Genomic DNA, 6,777 nt, shown 5'->3' on the forward strand with positions numbered 1-6,777 from the left:
TCTAAAACATTACCTTCATCATATGAGCACCAATTATGCCCTTAAATAAAATCTCAAAAGTATCCCAGTGTATGCAGGACAATGTCAAAAATCCTTCACTGAGTCAGCAAGGTCTTCTATAACCTGGCTCCCCCTTAATATTATTTCCCATTTCCTTTTTATTAGCCTCATTGTACACTGAATGCAAACATTCTTAATTTTGAGACCTTGACTTTATTTTTTATTCCACTTCAAATGTCACCCAAAGTTTTAACATTGACATATTCAAGTCTCAGCGCTCCTTCAGCATTCAGCCCTCATTATATCCCTCCTCTTCCAGAAAGTCATTTGTCAGTTCTTTGGTACATGGTGTTCTCTAACTCCTGGATCTTGTTATGTCTGTTAACTTGCAGTTTCATATTGTTTAGCATTGTGTCTTTTCTAAAATTGTTCTTAACTCTTTTAAGGATAAATTTTTTATGTCCTATGTTGTGTTCTTGTAATGAAATGATGAAGATTGAAACAGGAAAAAAATGGAATCCCTAAACAGGATTACCACAGAAATTTAGAGCTCTAATATATCTTAGACAGCATTGAGTTCAATTCTGTAACTTACCACATAAGCTGAGGAGGTCCAATAATATGAAATGACTCCTTGAAGGTCACATGGCTAATTGCTATACATACTATATGTAAGACTGAGTGATGATGAATGTTTAATACTGTGCATAATTAAAGAAGTAAAGATGTCATAGAGGGTGAAGAGTTAAGAAAGATGTGGCAAACGAAAGGTAATGAGAATAATGTTACAACATAGGTAATACAAGACAAGTTTATTAGGATCAAAAGAAGATATATTTAACTTAATTAGGAGACATACATTCTAGTTAGGTTAAGAGAAAATATTAAAGTACAAATGGCACCTAAACCCCTGTCCAATTTCTGACAAGCCTGGAGTGACAGGTATCAGAGTAATGATTAAATAATTTTATAGGACTGAAGCATGGAAAAACGACTGTTATGAATAATCTTTTATTATCATCTCAGTAAATTGTCACTTTATGTTAAAATAGGCTCTGCATACTTTTTCATGTCAAAGTTTTGTTATCAGTTTTTGTATTTGCTATTCTTATCTTTGTAGGTTATATACATATACATTCATATGTGTGGGCACATGCATTCACATTAAATATGTATTTATTAAGCATCCTCTATAAGCCCAGTATTGCTTGGCTCTTGGAATGCATTCATGACCAAAAGAAAAATCATTTCTTCCCTTTTAGTGCTTTTTTCTAGTGGAAGTGATAGACATTAGTAGCACAATCACACAGATTCATATGTAAACATAAATTGTACCAAGTGTTATAAAAGAGAAGTGTAGTGAGTGATGAGAGCTAAAAATAAAATGACCTTATCTAGTCTGGAAGGCGTCAAAGGTCAGGAATGTCTTCCCTGTGGAGGCACTGTGTAGGGCTATGCATTTACTACTGTATATGTTGGCTTCATGTGCCCAGAGGAAAAAGAGCTGCTTTCTTTCCCCAAAAGTGCTCTCAATTACCAAGCTTTGTGTTAATGATACTGTATTCTTGCAGACAGGGTGCCTTTAATTTATACAAAACCTGTGTATAGTCTAGAAGCGGTCCTTCTTTTTTTGTGGAAGTAATGTTTAAGATATAAATAATTAATGAAAACAAGTAAGTGGCAGAAAAAGAGAAGGCACTCTATGGCATATCCGATGCCCATAAATTACATAAAGGCATTGTTCCTCTGATGGACTGAAAAGTATACTCATGTGGTATCGATGGAGTTTGTGAGGAGTATAATGGAGCTAGAAAGGCAGGAGCAAGATGATGCCAAGACTTTTCATAATAAGCAGATCACATTTGATTCTCAAGGCCTGCAAGACGGGCTCCAATGATTCGCAAGCTTCTGAAGAAGTTTAAGCAGGAGACTAATATGATCTCACTTACACTGTAAAAGAGATAACTCTCTTTGCTCTGCGGATAAATGATTTGATATGGGAGGCTGAGGGATGATTCAGTGGAGCCAATTAGGAAGCTCTTGCGGTAGTTCAAAGAAGAGGTAATGGTAGCCCCACCACTGCAGTGGTGGTGGAGATAGAAAGAGGTGGATGAATATTCAGGAGATATTTAGGAACTGAAGGATCAGTGGTAGATTATGTATGACGTAGTAGACTATTTTAATGATGATTCCTGAATTTTTAGGTTCTTCAACCAGATTGATAGTTGTAATATTCACTAATATATTTAATACTGGAAATAATCTGTTAGGTTTGTGAAAGAGAAAGAAACCGAGAGTTCAGTTTGTTCATGTTGTGGTTGTGCCACTTTTCAAGCTTCCAAATGGACAGAAATAGTAGGTAATTGAATATATGAAGCCGGGCTTCTAAGAAGTCTAGGATGGATTTATAACTTTCTAAGCCAGCCTGTACGTAATTGGTAATTAAAGATAGTGTGATTGTGGTATCCAGCCTCCGAGATGACCTCCAATGTTTTCCACCTTCTACAGTTCACACCCTTGTGTGGTCTTCTTCCACACTGAATCAGATCTGGTTTGTGTGTCTGACATAGTACAAGAACACGTGTCTTCTTAGAATAGGTCATAAAGAGAATTGCTACTTCCACTTTGCTCTTTTAAATTACCATCTCTTGAAAAAGTCAGCCACCATTCCATAAGAACACTCTATTAGTGGAAGGGTCATGATGTAGACGAACTGAGACATCAACAGGAAGTAATAACATGCCAACAGGGTGAGTGAGCCCTGGAAATGGATCCTTCAACTTCAGTCATACCTTTAGATTAATATAGTCCCTGTTCATGTCTAACTGTAACCTTTCAAGAACTGTGAAGAGTTTGGAATTTTACCCTACTTCTAAGATAACAAGTCAGTCAGCCACAGTTTCATAGATCCTGGTGGAAGATATATCACCCAAAAATGAGAGACAAAGAACTTTTTCACTTATATCACAGCAGGCAACAAAAGCTTCATGCTTGCATCTTGATCCCTTTGTCCCACAGGGATGATGTTATGTTGTACAGATTAATGCTAAACATGCACCACAGCTGAAAAATTCCAAGGTTAATGTAACCTTCCCTTTGCTTTTGAGGTATGTATTATTATTATTATTATTATGGTTTTTAAGCAAGTTTGCCCTTAGTTCTGGATGTAGACACTCTATCTTCTAAGCCTGTTGGCTCCAAGCATTATTAGAAATACATGTGCAAAAGTGAGAGACACAGAGGGCTGTTCTGCAACACAATCTCATGAGAAAACAAAGTCAGACCCACAAAGCCAAACCACTCCTAAATTCTGAGGGACACTAAGCATTTACTGCTGTTTTCAGTATGAAGATTAGGACTAACTTACCAACTTGTGTAACTAGTATAATCATAAATAATAAGTAATTTTTTTCTGGAAATGGGTCTTAAATTTTCTTAAATGAAAAAATTGCGAGGGTGATATTACTAAAAAATGTTTTTAAATGCCTATTTTCATCCCTCACTTATAGATATTCTAATTGATTAGGTCTGGAGTGGGACTTCATAATATGCATTTTGTTATGAGTATTTTTAATGCAGATGGTCAGAGGACCTAATTTTCAGAAACACTATATGGAAAGGAATTACAGTGGCAGGAAAAGAATGAGTAAGACTCATCACTTTGGAACTTCATTATTTAAAGATCAGATAAAGAAAACATGTCATGTGAGAGCAAGGAAGAGCTGTGACAAGGGTATAGGAGAAGAAAAGTTTGAGAGCAAAGTAAAGAGTGTTTTCTCGGGAAGAATGTAATTAGCAGAGTCAAATATTTCTTAGAGATCAAGTACTAATCTGGCTGATAACTACAAACAACTCCATGTTTGAGACGTAACTTAGAAAAAAGTTCAATAAAATATATACCTCTAATAAAGCTTCCTTAGGAAGCTCAACAAAAATTTACACTAAAGGGATAATTTAAGAAGATACATTCACAAGGATAAGGATTGCAGGAGATAAGCCAAAGCCAACACAATTTTACAAGCTGGAAAATAAGCTAAGAGGAAAGGAGAGAGAAGAGACTTACCAGACCTAAGAAAGCCAAATGCCAAGCTGGCTGTGAAGAAAGCAAGTAATATTCTGATTCATACCAGAAAAAAATCCCCAGTAAGCTCAGGAACTGGCAGAGAAGTTGAAAGAAAAATAAGGTGAAGGTTGTTTGATGATCAATTTAAATCTTCTGCACTTTACTCCACTCAGAGTCTTCCTTTTTCCCCTCAAAACATAAGATTAGATGTTTGTTTTCTGGGGAGATGAAAATAAAAAATCTATGGATTTGTGGGATGTCAGGCTTAGATGGTTGGAGCCATGTCAAAAACACTGGAGTAAGTGAACATATATATGCAAATTTCTGAGAACACACTTTATACCACTTTCCCACTCAGTTCCGAAACAACGATATTTAAACCTCCACCTTCTTACATAAAAGACACAAGCCAGTAAATAGGAAAAAAAGCAGTTTAGGGAAGACAGACTACACAGAAAGAAGAAAACTTAAGGAAAAACAATCAATATATTTGGAGATATAAAAAAGATGTTACAACTATAAATCAAGAATAGGAGGATATAATAAAAACACATTTTGAAAAAACATGCTGTTAGAAATAAACAATAATAGTTTTTTCAAGAATTAATAGAATATTTGAAATATGGGGTAGGTAAAATCTTCCAAAAGGTTAACAGGAAAAGAGGGCAGTCCAGGAGATTTAACATTTGAAAAAGAATTCCAGAAAGAAAGAAATTGAGAGGAAAAAAAGTTACTAGAATTATTTTTAACATTTTTCAGAGCTAAAGAACATGAGTTTCCAGGTGGAAAGGGCACGTTGGCTTTCCCGCACACAAGCAAAAAATGAGAGGTGTTCCCTGCTGTGTAGGACCTTGTGCGGCTATGCACAGCTTATCCTGCTAGAACACACGAAAATGCTAAAAGAAGTTGCCTCTGAGGAAGGAAAGAAAGTGGTTCGGAAAAGGGAGTACACTTTTTACTTAATCTTTGTGGTCCCTTTTCATTCTAAATTTTGAATTCAAGCATAGATCTTGCTTTTAAAAAAATATTGTGGTAACAACGTTTAAATAAGATGTACCCACTTAAATTTTAAGTGCACAATAAAATATTGTTACCTATAAACAATGTTGCACAGCAAATCGCTAGAACTTACTCATCTTGCATAATTGAAACTTCATACCAATTGTAGTACTGTGTTCGGAATTGGTGGGTTCTTGGTCTCGCTGACTTCAAGAATGAAGCCGCGGACCCTTGCAGTGAGTGTTACAGTTCTTAAATATGGTGTGTCCCGAGTTTGTTCCTTCTGATGTTCGGACGTGTTCGGAGTTTCTTCCTTCTGGTGGGTTCGTGATCTCGCTGGCTTCAGAAGTGAAGCTGCAGACCTTCGCGGAGACGCGCTGAGTGTTACAGTGTTACAGCTCTCAAGGCTGCAGATCTGGAGTTGTTCATCCCTCCCGGTGGTCTCCCTGGCCTCAGAAGTGAACCTGCAAATCTTCTTGGTGAGTGTTACGGCTCATAAAAGTCAATGTTACAGTGGCATGGACCCAATGAGTGAGCAGCAGCAAGACTTACTGCCAAGAGCAAAAGAACAAAGTTCCCACAGCACAGAAAAGGACCACAGCAGGTTGCCACTGGTGGCTGGGGTGGCCTGCTTTTATTCCTTTATCTGGCCCCACCCACCTCTACTGATTGGTCCATTTTACAGAGAGCTGATTGGTCCATTTTACAGAGAGCTGATTGGTCCGTTTTTGACAGAGTGTTGATTGGTGTGTTTACAAACCTTTAGCTAGACACAGAGTGCTGATTGGTGCGTTTAAAATCCTTTAGCTAGACACAAAAGTTCTCCAAGTCCCCACCCATCCCAGAAGCCCAGCTGGCTTCACCTCTCAATGGCACTGGCTGTAGGACTTTAAGGCACCTAGCCCAGGCACTCCTGCAGCCCAGAGGGAGCTCATCCCCTAGCCCAGGCACTCCAGCAGCTCAGAGGGAGCTCATCCCCCAATCAAGCTCAGCAAGCGCAGTGGCCAAGCAGAGTGTGGGGCCCGTTGAGCCAGCGCCCACCTAGAACCCGCGCTGTGTGGTGCCACACCGCAGCCCCAGGCTCCAGCGGGCACCTCTCCCTCCACACCTCCCTGCCAGCAGAGGGAGCTGGCTCCAGCCCCAAAGAGGGGCACCCACAGTGCAGCTGTGGGCTGAAGGGCTCCTCCAGTGCCGCCAGAGTAGACGCCGAGGCGGCAGCGAGAGCAAGCAAGTGCTACTAGCACATTGTCACCTCTCAGTAGTCTGTTTTTACACTGCTATAGATATTACCCACGACTAAGTAATTTATAAGGAAAAGAGGTTTAATTGACTCAGAGTTCCACATGGCTGGGGAGGCCTTAGGAAACTTACAATCATGGCAGAAAGGGAAGCACACACATCTTACATGCTGGCAGGCAAAAGAGAGAGCACGTGGAAGCGCACAAACTCTACCATGTATAAAACTATCAGATTTTGTGAGAATTCACTCACTATCATGAGAACAGCATGGGGGAAACTGCCCCCATAATTTGATCACTTCCCTCACTCAAGGTGTGGGGATTACAGGTTCCTCCCTTGACACGTGGGAATTACAATTCCAGATAAGATTTGGTGAAAACACAGAGGCACACTATATCACCAATTGAACAGCAACTTCCCATTTCATACTTCCCCCTATCCCCACCAACCCTGGCAAACACCATTCTACTCTCTGC

This window comes from Gorilla gorilla, chromosome X (assembly GCF_029281585.2).
Source record: "Gorilla gorilla gorilla isolate KB3781 chromosome X, NHGRI_mGorGor1-v2.1_pri, whole genome shotgun sequence".
NCBI classification, from domain to species: Eukaryota; Metazoa; Chordata; class Mammalia; order Primates; family Hominidae; genus Gorilla; species Gorilla gorilla.